Source organism: Rhinolophus sinicus, linkage group LG02, assembly GCF_036562045.2.
Source record: "Rhinolophus sinicus isolate RSC01 linkage group LG02, ASM3656204v1, whole genome shotgun sequence".
Lineage (NCBI taxonomy): Eukaryota > Metazoa > Chordata > Mammalia > Chiroptera > Rhinolophidae > Rhinolophus > Rhinolophus sinicus.
Genome location: NC_133752.1, coordinates 146240690 through 146256290, shown reverse-complemented (window position 1 = coordinate 146256290; position 15601 = coordinate 146240690).

The following is a 15601-nucleotide window of genomic DNA, read 5'->3' as shown; positions in this document are numbered from 1 at the left end:
AACAGACCCTGACGGTACAAGTAAGTTATATGACGAAGTGGCTCAAATGCCCATGGTCCCCATTCCTGCTACATTGCCTTCTCACCCAGCCTGCACCTATGGTTTCATGGGGAGTTTTCTATAATCAATTGACAAAGGAAAAAAGAAATTTGGGCCTGGTTTACAGATGGTTCTGCATGATGTGTTGACACCACATGAAAGTGAATGGCTGTAGCACTACAGCCCCTTTCTGGGACATCCCTAAAGGACAGAAGGGAAATTTTCCCAGTGGGCAGAAATTCAAACAGTGCACCTGTTTGTTCACTTTGCTTAGAAGGAGAAATGGCTATACAATTATTACAGATTCATGGACTGTGGCCAGTGGTTTCAATGGATAATAAGGCACTCAGAAGGAACATATTGGAAAATTTGTGACAAGGAAATTTTGGGAAGAGGTACGTAGATACACTTTTTTGAATGAGTAAAAGCATTAAGATATTTGTGTCCCATGTGAAACTCACCAAAGGGTGACCTCAACAGAGGAGGATTTTGATAATCAAGTGGCTAGGATGACCAGATAGCCTGTGGATACCACCAGCTAGCCTCTTTCCCCAGCCACCCGTCATTGGCCAATGAGCTTATGAACGACATGGCCAGGCTGGCAGGGATGATGGAGGTTATGCATGGGCTCAGCAACACGGACTTCCACTCAGCAAGGCTTACCTGGCTATGGCCACTGCTGAGTGCCCAATTTGCCAGCAGCAGATACTGAGTTTGAGTCCCCAATATGGTCCCTTGTTCTTATTGGATTAGACACTCTAGCTACACAATGCTTTTGCCCAAACTACCATTCATGAAGAAAGAGGATGCCTTTTCCATTGTCATGAAACTTCACATAGCATTGCTTCTGACCAGTGGACTCACAGCACAGCAAAGGAGTGCAGTAACAAGCCCACACGCATATAATTTGCTGGTCTTACCATGTTTTCCACCATCCTGAAGCAGCTGGTTTGATAAAATGGTGGAAAGCCTTTTGAAGTCCTAGTTACAGCACCAGATATGTGACAGTACTTTGCAGGGTTGGGGCAAGGTTCTCCAAAAGGGTGCTCCTTGCATGGTGCAGTTTCTCCCACAGCCAGGATTCCAAGAATCAATGGGTGGAAATGGGAGTGACATCTTACTATTACCCTTAGGAACCCACTAGCAGAATTTTTGCTTCCTTTTCCTATGATCGTATGGTCTGCTGGCCTAGAGGTCTCCAACGGAACAGCATGCTCGGGTTTGCGGTGGCTTTCTTGGCATTTGTCTGGTTGGGCCCCAGGGTTCTGCACAAGAAGCCAGTGTTACTATTCTACGGCCATGGGCTTCGTGGAAGGTTATCGAATCACCGCCCACACGTGTGCAGTTCACTCCCTCATTCTGGCCTCCAGAGGTCCTGCATCTGCGCAGTCTTGGGGCCAGAACTCTTTTCCCTCACCTACCCCAGCCACTGGGTAGAGGTGAATACACACTGTGACTCTGAGTTGAGGGTGTGAGGCATCTACACGGACTGGGCTTTGCTTGATAGGTGGCATGAACCAGAGTCCTTCGGGCAAGGGTCCTCCAGCACCTGGGGCACCCAACTGTTTCTCATACCAGGCTCCCCTGCCGGATCCCGTATAATTACCGAGATCCCGTGAGATCCGACTTCCTCTAGGAGGAGTGGGTTTCAGTAGCGGCTCCTTAGCCCTCGGATTCCAGCCCTTCCTCTCCCATCCCCTCTCTCCAGGGGACCCACACTTACTGCCCCACTGTTTTGAAGCCACATAGGGCACCGTGCGGGCTCCAGCTGCATTCCGTTTACCTTCCTGAGAATCCCCACACTCCACCTACTCAGACCAGGCCCCGGCCTGTGGGTGTCCTCCAAGGTATGTTTTTTTGTTTTGTTTGCTTTGAAGGTGAATAATTTTAAGATGACTGATTTTTACACCATAGCAACATCCACTCTTTGCATCACCAAACTAAAACTAAAATAAAAACAAACTAACAAAATTTATATCTGTCGTTTCACTGATTCTCCCTTGATGGATTTTTGATGTGATGTAGTTTCTTGATTTCTTTTGTTTCTTTTAAAATTAGTTTCAGGTGTACAAAGCAATATAATAGTTAGACATTTACACCCCTCACAAAGTAATAACCTCCCTCCCCCAAGTTTCTTGATTTCTTGCGTAGAAATGCTAACCTAGGAATTTCTATGATAAAGCTGATCGCACACCAAGACATGATTTTTTTTAAATTAAAATTTATTGGGATAATAATTGTTAGTTAAGTTACATAGATTTCAGGTGTACAGTTCTGTAATACATCATCTATATATCACATTGTGTGTTCACCACCCAGAGTCAGTTCTCTTTTCATCACCATATATTGGATCCCCTTTACCCTCATCTTCTACCCTCCTCTCCCTTATCCTCTGGTAACCACTAAACTATTGTCTGTGTCTATGTGTTTTTGTTTCTTCATTTGTTTGTGTTGTTCCTTTGTTGCTTTCAGTTTTATATACCACATATCAATGAAATCATATGGTTCTCGACTTTTTCTGTCTGACTTATTTCACTCAGCATAATAATCTCAAGATCCATCCATGTTGTTGCAAATGGTACCATTTCATCTTTTCTTATGGCAGAATAGTATTCCATTGTGTATATATACCACATCTTCTTTATCCATTCATCTATTGAAGGACACTTTGGTTGTTTCCATGTATTGGCCACTGTAAATAAAGCTGCAATGAACATTGGAGCACATATATATTTACGGATAAATGTTTTCAGATTTTTTGGGTAGATACCCAGGAGAGGGATTGCTGGGTCATATGGTAATTCTATTCTTAATTTTTTGAGGAACCTCCACACTGCCTTCCATAGTGGCTGCACCAGTCTGCATTCCCACCAACAGTGTATGAGGGTTCCTTTTTCCCCACAGCCTCTCCAACACTTGTTACTATTTGTCTTGTTGATGTTAGCCATTCTGACTGGGGTGAGGTGATACCTCATTGTGGTTTTTATTTGCATTTCTCTGATGATTAGTGATGTTGAGCATTTTTTCATGTCTATTTGCCATTTGTATGTCCTCTTTGGAGAAATGTCTCTTCAGGTCGTCTGCCCATTTTTCAATTGGGTTGTTTGTTTTTTTGTTGTTGAGTTTCATGAGTTCCTTGTATATTTTGGATATTAGCCCCTTATCGGAGGTACTGTTTGCAAAAATCTTCTCCCATTCAGTTGGTTGAAGAGGCTGTCTTTTCTTCATTGTATGTTTTTTGCTTCTTTCTCAAAAATTATCTGTCTATATTTATGTGGGTTTATTTCTGGGTTCTCGATTCTATTCCATTGGTCTGTGTGTCTGTTTTTCTGCCAATATCCTACTGTTTTGATTATTGTTGCCCTGTAGTACAAGCTGAAGTCAGGGAGTGTAATACCTCCAGCATTGTTCTTTTTTCTTAGGATTGCTTTGGCTATTTTGGGGGTCTTTTGTTCCATACAAATCTGATGATTTTTTGTCCTATTTTTTTTTTTAAAATGCCATTGGGAGGATGTATTTTCATTGTCGTAGAAATGTACATTTGAAACCTATATCGTTTTACTAACCCTAACCCCAATAAATTTAATAAAAAAGAAAAACAGGACTTATTACTATTTTTAAAACTAACATAGGGATTTTATTTAAATTGTATTGAGTGTTTACAGCGTATTGCCTGTTTGTCACAATGCAACTGCACAATTTGGATTTCTGGCCACATCACTGAAACCCACAAGAGCTCTGAAAATAATATTTGATGAATACCTCCTCGCTGAGAGCCCAGTGTCTCTTTGTAAGGCCGTGCAGTATGTTCACTAATGGGACAGTCCCTCCAAAGAGCCACACAAAGTAGACAGTTTCCTCAATATTACCAATCTTATTCCCCCTGAAAATGGGCAGAGTGAAAGTGCAATTAAATCAAGTTAATTAGAAAGCCACTCACAACTGGCAGTAAATTTTAATGATTGGGAAATGCTTAGAAAAATTTTACATACTAGAAAACAAGGAATAGTTTGTAAAGTAACAATGATCTGAGGAATTTCCCAGACATAAAATCCCCATTATTTAAAAGAAAATTCATGAGCATTTCCTCCTTATTTTGTTATGAATACATTTGTGTGTGTCTCTGTGTATGTATATGTATGTATCATGAGACATAAGATGTATTGACTTTGTATCATACTATTTAAATATCGGTTTTGTTGTTTTCCATCATTATTGAGATATATTTGACATATAACATTGTGTAAGTTTAAGGTATATGATGTGATGATTTGATATATGTATATATTATGAAATAATTACCATAATAAGATGAGGTAACATATCCATCACCTCACGTAGTTACTTTAAAATTTTTGTGTGTGATGAGAACACTTAAGATCTATTCTCTTAGCGACTTTCACGTATACAATATAGTATGGTTACTTATATGTACTTTACTGTATATTAGGCTCCCAGAACTTACTCGTAACTGGAAGTTTGTGCCCTTTGACCACCATCAACCATTCCCCCCTTACCCTGGACTTTCAACCCCTGCAACCCATCATTTTATTCTGTTTCTATGAGTTCAGCTGTTTTTTAGATTCCACATGTAAGTGAGATCATACAACATTTGTCTTTCTCTGTCTGACTTATTTCACTTAGCTTAATGACTTCAGGGTTCATCCATGTTGTCACAAATGGCAGTATTTCCTTCTTTTGAATGGCTGAGTAATATTCCACTGTGTTTATAAACCACATTTTCTTTATCCATTCATTCATTTAGGGATACATAAGTTGTTTCCATGTCTTGACTATTGCAAATAATGCTTCAATAAACAAGGGAGTACAGATAACTTTTAGAGATACTGATTTCACTTCCTTCAGGTATATATCCAAAAGTGGGATTGCTGGGTCTTCTGGCAGTTCTGTTTTTCAATTTTTTGAGGAACCCCTGTACTGTTTTGCATAGTGGCAACTGCAATTTACATTTCTGTCAACAGTTCGGAAGGATTCCCTTTGCTCCATAGCCTCCCCAGCACTTGTTGTCTCTTGTGTTTTTGATGATAGTGATTGTATCAGGCGTGAGGTAACATCTCATTGTGATTTTGATTTGCATTTTCCTGATGACTAGTGATGTTGACTATCTTTTCATGTACCTGTTGGCCTTTCATATACCTTCATGGAGAAATGTCTGTTCAGGTCGTTTGCTCATTTTTAAATTAGATTATTTGGATTTTTTTTTTTGCTATTGAGGTGTATGAGGTTTTCTTCTTTAAAAGATTTTTTTATTGGGGAAGGGGTACGGGACTTTATTGGGGAACAGTGTGTACTTCCAGGACTTTTTTCCAAGTCAAGTTGTTGTCCTTTCCGTCTTAGTTGTGGAGGGCGCAGCTCAGCTCCAGGTCCAGTTGCCGTTGCTAGTTGCAGGGGGCCCAGCCTACCATCCCTTGTGGGAGTCGAACCGTCAACCTTGTGGTTGAGAGGATGCGCTCCAACCAACTGAGCCATCCCAGAGGCAGCTCAGCTCAAGGTGCCATGTTCAATCTTAGTTGCAGGGGGCGAAGCCCACCATCCCTTGCGGGACTTGAGGAATTGAACTGGAAACCTTGTGGTTGAGAGCCCACTGGCCCATGTGGGAATTGAACCAGCAGCCTTCGGAGTTAGGAGCATGGAGTTCTAACCGCCTGAGCCACCGGGAAGGCCCTCCTCTTTGTTTTTTTTTCTCCTTCTATACCCTGTGTGTTATGTTTAATTGTATAGTGTCCTATTTGGTGTAGGTGTTGCCATTTCCTGCTTCTGTCTGTCTGTTCACAATACTACCCATGGTTTTGTAGTCTTTTGCTTTTTTGTTTCAGGTCGAATATCCTCCTTCAGTATTTCTTGTAGTGCAGGTCGTGTGTTAGAAAATTCCCTCAACTTCTGTATGTCTGGAAATGTCTTTATTCCTCCTTCATATCTAAAAGATATCTTTGCTGGATATGTTATTCTTGGCTCATAATTTCTCTCTTTCAATAGTTTGAATATTTGATTCCACTCCCTCCTGGCTTGTAGAGTTTCTGCTGAAAAATCTGCTGATAATCTAATGGGTGTTCCTTTGTAGGTTTACTGTCTTCTTTTCCCTGGCTGCCTTGAGGATTCTTTCTTTGTCGTTAATTTTTGACAGCTTCAATTACAATGTGCCTTGGAGAAGGTCTGTTGGCATTGAGGTAATTAGGTGTTCTATTTGCTTCTTAGATTCAAAGATCCAGTTCTTTCCACAAATTTGGGAAGTTCTCATCGACTATTTGTTTGAATATACTCTCTGTTCCCTTCTCCCTTTCTTCTCTTTCTTGTATGCCCATTATTCTTATATTGCTCTTTCTGATGGAATCAGAAAGTTCCTGTAGTGTTCTTTCATTTCTTTTAATTCTCCATCTGTGTCATTTCCAGATTTATGTCTTCAATGTCACTGATTCTTTCTTCCATCTAGTCAGCTCTATTACCTAAGCTGGCTATTTTATTCCTCATTTCTTTTATTGAGTTCTTAATCTTCAGAAATTCTATTTGGTTCTTTTTTAAAATGTCAATCTCTTTGGTAAAATGTTCATTTTGTTCTTTGATTGTGTTTCTGAGTTCATTAAACTGCCTGTCTGTGTTTTCTTGCATCTCATTGAGATTTTTAAGAACTGCAATCTTGAATTCTCTGTCATTTAAGTCACATATTTCCATGTCTTTAAGTTCATTTTCTGGAGACTTTTCATTTTCTTTCTGAGCTGCCTTGTTACCTTGGTTATTCATGGCAATTAGTGAATTAATATTTCTCTTCCTAGGCATCTACAGGAGTGGGTTCTGCAACAGGTTGATAGGAAGCGGTCTTTCTTTTTCTTTCCAGTAGGTGTTGATGGAATGTTTTATTTTCTCTCCTGCTGCAGCCTTTTATTCTCTCTCATGCTATAGTGTTATATTTTCTCTGTACTATTCCAGCTTCTCACACAAGTGGGGGTGGTTCCCTGGAAGGTGGGCTTCTCCTCTGTCAGCAGGTCACCTGGGTCACAGGGCACCACCTCTGTGGGGGGATGTGGAGAGCTTCTGAAGTTCCAAAGCTCTTCCTGCACCAATTTCAGAGCCTGTGTGTTTCAGCAGCTCTGTTTTCCCCTTCAGGGATCTGCCCAGATAGTTAGGGGCAGGGGTGGGATGGGTTGTGAGAGGTGGCTCTGAGCAATGGCGGCGACCAACAGCACAGCCAATCCTGTACCCACGGCTCCCTCCCCTTTGCCAGAACTAGTTGGGCTGCAAGTCCATGGCTGTGGGCTGCCGTTCTCAGAACTGCAAATATTCTGTTCTTTTGATCTGACACTGCTACTGTTCCGCTTCTAGCACTGGGCAGGTGGGGATGCATTGAGCTCTGGTAGGGTAGGGAAAGGTCCGCTAAGCTCCATGCCTATGCCTTCCATCCTCTGCACAGCAGTGAGGGCTTAAACCGCCGTTTTCACCCTTCTTTCCTCAGTCTTTGCTCTGAGGTCTCTGTCTGAATGTTGGGTTCAGCTGTGTTATATGCTGATCCCTCAGCAGGACTGTGGGCCATAAGCGGAACCCTAGCAGCCCGAGTTCTTCTCTCTCCTATGACTACGGTAGCTCCAGAATGCAGGGAGCTTAGAGCTCTGAGCTCCGGTCTGTGTGCATCCTGTTGTCCACAAGGTCCATGTCTCTGCACTTCCCCTGCCCTCCTCCCCCACTCGCCCAATTTGCCTATCTTTATATGATTTCAATTGTGCGCCTCTTAGTTTTGCCTGTCTGCTGCCCAGGGAGTCCTTTGTGGAGTTATAGTTGTTCAGTTTGTAAATTCCAGAGGAGATTTCAAGAAGCTCATCTCATGCCACCATTTCTATGATGTAATCACACTCTTCTGAGACTTATTCTATTAAGCAGTGAAATTTCTTTTGGTGTTGTATTTAAATTATACTTCTGCAGTGAGTTCTATAGGAAAGCAGCATATTTTATTGTGTAGTTTACTCACATTCTGAATTTCTATTATTAATATATTCATAGTTAAAGAATTATATCTATCTAAAGTAAGAGTGTTACATATAATTCAAAATAGGAGTGTTACATATAATCTGAAATAGGAGTATTACATATAATCTCTATTATAGTGCTTGTAGCCATTATGGCAGCCAAGTCAGTATTTGAATCATTACGTGACAGTAATAAATGTATTTAAAAGTATTTTACCTTAGTTTGCCTCAATCTATTTAGTTTCCATTATTACAGTAGCCATCTTTGAAAATAGAATAAAAATATATTATTGGTATGTTAAAATTAATAACATCAAAAATCACTAAACCTAGATAAAAATTCTCTGAAGCTGTTTCCAAATATATGGTCATTTTCTCAGATCAAGGCCATTCCTCCAAATAAATGCATTTTTATTGCCTCATTATAAACCTTTCATTTCCATTAGTAGTTTAATTAAAAAATAGTAGTTTAATTAAAAAATGCCATAACCATTTAACCCTTTTTTTTAAGCAGAGAGAGAAGCTGGTGAACATTCTAATCCTTACACTGTAATGAATGACTTTCTACCAAAGCTGCATCAATTCAAGGGAGCTCTCTTTAGTCAGGGCAAGTAAATGAAAGGACAGCCCTTTCCTGAATGTTAGTGTACGTTATATGTCTTAAAAGAAGGTAATGGGCTAACCATGGACATTTAAGGATCATAGTAACCTTGTATCCATGATCACCTGTTAGAGTATCAACTGTGGATGTTTACGATGGCCTCTCTTATTTTTACTCCTGTGAAACCTTTCTTCAGGATATTTCAGTGTTGAGATTTTACTCATCCTCTGTGTTGGATTCCACTGGGAGAAGAATAATCATAAAGTAAATTATGGTCACATAAGTGCAGGCTCCAGGGCTGTTGTCCATGAGGACTGCAGTCACCTCAGATACAAATAAATAGTTTAATAATTATCCAAGTAGAAGGAATTTTCTTTCTCTGGTGTGTGTATCCTTTAGGAAGTTTCTCTGGGCTTTATTTTCTTCATTGACAAAATCTTTTGGTAATTATCACAGCATGCATATTGATAGGCATAGAGAAACAGATTTAAAACTTTATATTATATGAAAAAAGTGTTAGATAAATAAATATTTTCAATTATGTTTACATTTTCTATGATTTATAAAAGACAAAATCTCACTCCAAATTATAGTTCATCTGTATTTATTTATGCAGTATATTTCATGACCTGACAAATGCCCTCTAAATACAAACTCAGAGTTAGATAATGTTTTGCTAATTCTGTGCTTACCTATATATAAATACTAAACAGAAAATATAATGGAAGAAATGATAGCATTCAATAAAATTAATTTTTAAATTTTAATTAAAATACTTAATTAAAATATTTAAAATAAAATATTTAATTAAAATATTAAAAATAATCAAATTATTTTTTAAAATCTTAATTGAAATATTCGAAGAGGTCAGGATCTATATTTAAACATTCCTTAACTACTGTATGACTAAAAGACTACATTAAAACCAGAGACATAATACTCTATTTAAATAGACTAATATTATAAGGATGACTTTTTTCCCTAAAGATTTCCATAAGTTAATTATAATCCTATTTTTAGTAAATCCCTTTTTTAATTACAAATTATTTCTAGAATTTATCTGGATTGTTTGTCTGTGTATCAATCAAAATGATATGTGGTCAGAGCTTCTCATTATAATACAGTATAAGTAAATGTTTGGTTAGTGTAGGAAGAGAAAGTAGTTAGGTATTTCAACAGAAAATATTCATTAAGGTGAATACAGGTCTTTGAAATTTGGAAAGGCTGGAGGAACTTCTGGCTGACTCTTACAGTGATCCTTGGAGCAATATAGGATTAATTCACGAAGATAAGCTATTATTGGAGGTACTATTTAAAAACAGCACCGTGATGTGATCAAGGAGCTGATACATAGAAGCCAAAAGATGTCACTATTTATCCATCCAAATAACATCTACAGAAAGTTGGGACTGAACAGTGCTGGCAGAATAAAGCCCACATGTTTTCACAGCCTTCCTAATTGACACAAAGAATCAAAAGGAACAGAAAGCTGATCCCTAGCCCCCTGTGCCTTCCAAACTCTGAGTTTGTATGGATCTAATTGGTAAAACAAAATCTTGTGTCAATAACCGTAGTAGCAGGAGACATTTTAACTTTCCAACATTTCCAACTAGAAAGCACATGGGAGGAGGTTGGGTATTTACTCTGTAAAATGTACCAGAATCCAGTATATTCTTCCTCATCCTTAATCTTTCCCCAGTAACATTACCAATAACAGCATGCTACTGCTTATAAATACATAAGAAACACTTACTGGTATTCACCATAGATCTGGGACATAATAAACCCTCAACAAATTCAAAGATTGAAATCATTCAGTGTATGTTCTTCGATCATGGTCAACCTAATATAGAAATCAATAACAATTAGATAACTAGAAAACTCTGTGGGCATGGACATTAAAAAAATAAACACTTCCTAAAAATCCATAGATAAAAAGATCTCAAACTAAATTTTTATTTAGTTTGGATTAAATTGTAATAAATTATGATTTATCTAAACTTCTGGAATGCAGAAAAAGAAGTACTTAGAGGGATTTACAAAGCCTTACAGATAAAGGAGAGAGGCAGGAACATCTGGAATGATCTTCTCAATAATATGAAATAGAAAACAGCAAGTCAAAACAATAAAAAAAAGTAAGTAAATAATATAGACAAAATTAAATAGAAAAAATGTGGATAATATAGGATATTCACATAGCTTAACATTGATTTTTTGAAAGACTAGTAAGATGTGTAAAACCCTAGCCAATTTAACAAAAGGAAAAACAGCAACATTAAATCACAAGTGTCAGTAATGAAAAAGAGATATCACTATAGATCCTCCTGATACTAAAAAAGGAACATAGTAAACAATTTTTGACCAAAAATTGATGATTTTTAAAATAAAAATATTTTAAATAGAACAAAATATATAAAACAGAATTATGAGTTACCAATATTTATTAAAATAATGAAATTATTTTTAATAATTATCCCATGAAGAAAGGTTCTTGCCTAAATGGCTTCAACAGTGTTTACTTCCAAACATTTAAGAAAGAAATAAGACCATTTTTACATAAACCCTTTCAGGAATAGTCATAAAGGAAATACTTCCTAACTATATTTCTGAGTCTGTTGTAAGCTTCATATAGACATTAAGATAAAAAAGTTATAAATAAATCTCTCATAAATTTAACTTCAGAAGTTCTAAACAGAATATGAACAAATAAAAGCAATATAAAAACACTAATAATATTTCCCTGAAATGTGTGTTTATACTACAAATATAAAGGTGATTTAATATTTAAAAAATAATGAATTTAAGATGTTCCCATATCTACTCATGAAATAATAGTTACTACAAGATTTGCCATGACTAAAAACTAAAGTTTGAAAATATATGAACTGATTATTTTCAGATATTGATTATTAAGCAGTGAATGATTATCATTCTTGAGAAAAAGGAAACAGATCAAGAAGAAAAGATTTTAAAGTTGAATAAATAGAAATAGAAACAAACATAAGCAGAGATAAAAAGGAAAAAACTGAACATTCAATGACAACAGATAAAATGTTACAAATGTGGATGGAACTTGAGATTCTTATGCTAAGTGAAATAAGTCAGACAGAAAAAGTTGAGAACCATATGATTTCACTGATATGAGGGCTATAAAACTGAAAACAACTAAGGAACAAGACAAACAAAGAAACAAAACATACACATAGACATAGACAATAGTTTAGCGGTTACCAGAGGGTAAGGGAAGAGGGGGGAGCTAGATGAGGGTAAATGGGATTAAATATGTGGTAATGGAAGGAAAACTGACTCTGGGTGGTGAACACACAGTTTGATATATAGATGATGTATTACAGCATTGCACACCTGAAACCTATGTAACTTTACTAACCATTGTCACCCCAATAAACTTTAATTAAAAAAGTAAAGAAGTACAAATTGGTAGTTACAAAACAGTTATGAGGATGTAAAGTACAGCATAGGGAATGTAGTCAATAATATGGTAAATAACTATGTATGGTGCCAGGTGGGTACCAGACTAATTGGCATAACTGCATAAATTGTATAAATGTCTAACCACTGTGCTGTACACCTGAAACTAACATAAAATAATACCGAATGTCAACTGTAACTGAAAAAAAAGAAATAATTTTTTTAAAATAGGGGAAAAATGTTACAAATGTAATTGGAAAAAGAGGGGCCAGAAAAATATTAGAAACTATAATGAGCAAAATTTATTTCAAAGTTGATGACAACTGTAAGCACACAGTTGCAAGAAAATTCACAAAAACTCAAGCAAGATAAACAGAAAGAAAACGAAATGAAGGCACATTAGAATACAGTTTCTGAAAATGAATGCAAAGGAGACATTATTAAAGTAGCAAGAGGGAAAAAGAAACATTACATGCAAGCAAATAAAAGTTAAAGCACAGACATTTTTCAGAAACAATTCAAACCAGAAGACAATGGAACATCTTTAAAGTGCTTAAAGAAAGGAGAAGGGGAGACCAAACCAAATGCTATATCTAGGAAAAATATGCTTTTAGAATTGAAGGCAAAATAAGAAACTTTTTTGATAAAGGAAAACTAAGAATGCATTATGACAAATTTGAATTATAAGAGCCAAAGAAAGTTTTTGGTGCTAAAGGGAAGTATTATCAGCATAAACTTGGATCGTTTTGAAATGCACAGAACATGACTGTGGAAAGTCAGGAAAATTTTTGTCAGATTCCCATGTTAGTTGAGGAAACTTGGTATATTCTACAGTAGTGGTCATTATTGAGGTCCAAATCCAGTTGCACTCAATCATTTACGTATTGTCTATGGCTGCTTTCACACTATCACAGCAGAACTGAGGTTGTATGAAGAGAGGGAATTTATTTTTCTTTCAATATGCTTCTTAGGGTGTTTGTCTTTTTGGTTCTAGCACCTAGTGGACAATCCACACCATAGTTCTTACTCTTGACAAAATTCCCTGGCTTCTGGATCTTTTAACCACCTCTTCTTGTGCCTTGAAATCATAGATGCAAGTATGACTGCCTGTTCTTGCTACTATCTATGTTACTTAAAAACTCCCCTTTTCCCCCAACTCTTCCACTGACTCTTTAGATTATTTTCTGCATTAATTTTCTTCTAATATAAAACATGGTGTATTTACAGTACAGATGAGAAATGAGTCTAAAAGTAAGGGTCATAAGACATTCAAATGAAAAATCATGCATTTTACTCAATGGAAATTATGAAAATAATCCAGTACTTCTCATTCAAATGTGTCTTTCAAAAAAATTGTTTTGTTTTATAAGTAGAAGGTTATTTCTTGTGTTTTCTAGAGAGCCCTTCTTAGCTTTGTAAAAGTTTTGTGAGTTTACTGATTAGTAACTTCTTTCCTTTTTGCAGTGTGATACAAAACATATTACTGATTAGAGAAACCTTAATCCCTGGTTAATATCTTGCAGAGGGAATGCCCACTGCTCTGGTTTCCCTCCCCAAGAGAGAATTTTTCTCAGGACCCATTCCCAGGTCTATTTGTTGGTTTAATCAATAAAAAAAGTACAGTGAACTTAGAAAGAGAGAAGCTAAAATATTTGCTACTACTTCTTCAGGTAGGAATATGGAGTCATGATCTGAATAGTGAAGAAATGCAATCCATGTTACAGAAAAACTTCCTGTTAAAGGTTTGCTTCTTTTCATCCTTTTGTTTCTCCATGAATATACTTGATTTCACATATTTTACAGAGTTTACTAACATCAGAAGTAGTATCTGTTCTTGAGAATATCTCATATTTAATTGATTTTCAACACTTTTCTCTTTCTGATAGCATTAGCTACATCTTTTTTTTCCAACTTTTATGTTGAAAGCGGAAATTTGTTTAGTAAAATATGAATTTGAGGAAAACATGCATTTTTGTAGTTGACAGGTCCTACCAGAGGTTATTTTGATCCTTCTTCTGCCTTCTAAAATTAATAAGTCAACATTGCTGTTAACCTTTAAATTTTCAAAAATGAAGGTATTGAACTAGACCAAGTTGATTCTAACATACTTCTACAGTCCCAGTCTGTCTTAAAGGAATGTCAGAATTAGTGAAATCATAGCAATGACTAACAAAAATTACAAGAGACATTTTATAGTTTATATCACATATATTAGGTTGGTGCAAAAGTAATTGCAGTTTAAAAGGTTAAAAAAATGCAAAAACTGCAATTACTTTTGCACCAACCTAATAATTTTATGGTAATTTATATATAAATTTACATATATACAGAATTATCAATTTGATTTGTATAATTATAAAATTATAAAAGATTTTCATAAGTTTATTGTCAGTTTTCTTTTACATAGTATGATAGATTATTGAATAGTAAACCACTATGCTGTTCAATCTCATGACTATAATAAAAAAGCCTCTTAAATCTTTTTTGTATCCATTTCCCCATTCATAAAATTAGAATAAAAATATTTTTTTCTACCTTTCTGATGTATGTCATTTAAGGATATTTTATAGTTACAATAGCATAAGTCTAAACACATATAATGCAAGCTTGTTTAAGTAGATATTTCTTCCCTTTTCCTTATTTATAGCTATCTTTAAATTGTCCTGTGTGCCTTCTGTCCTTTATATGAAGAGGTATGGATATTTCTGAAAAGTCAGAAAAATCTCTGCCCAAGATCTTAGAATTCTCCACTTGTATTCCAATCTATAAAATCCAAAGAAAACAAAAGAGGGAAGGAAGGAAAGAAGTTAGGAAGGAAGGAAGAAAGGAAGGCAGGCAGGCAATAAAAGTGATTTCATTGTGTATAGCAAATATAAGCAAGAATCACTTGTGTTTTTAGCAGATGAATGGTGCCACTGAGTGTATGTCACTGTAGGGACAAAAATAATAGAAGAAATAAGGATATGAGGTTCATGTGTAAAAAGATGATGCTTTTGACAGAATGTGAAATCTTTCTCCTAATATAAGAAAGACAGATACAATCTTTGTGTATTATTTTTTTTGTGTGTATTATTTTTCTATAGTAAACTAATCATTAAGAAATAAAATGAGACCATCAACTGGACAAATTTGCTCTCCAAGTATAATCTTTAATGGATTATAATGTCTGTGAGAAATATCTTCCACTAAAGGAGACAACGTTCAATGCCAGTAAACTGATAATAAATCAAGAAAGAAAAAATAGAAGCTCTTGTTTCCAGACATTTTCCTAGAATCTTCATTTCCCCAAAGCACACTTCCTCTAAGGCAAATCTACATTATTTGCAAATAAGTGTATGTAAAAAGGCTAATCAATCAGATTGAACTCTTCGCTAGGAAGACTTTTTTAAAATAGTAATTTATTATGTTCATTAGTGATTTGTAAAATATTGGGAACAATATGATATGAAACAATTTTTTTATGTGCTGGTTTGTAGTTATTTTTACTAAAACAGGTATTCTGTTCACTCATTTCTGTCATTTTTACCATCTCTTGAGTTCCACCTATGTCTCAGCT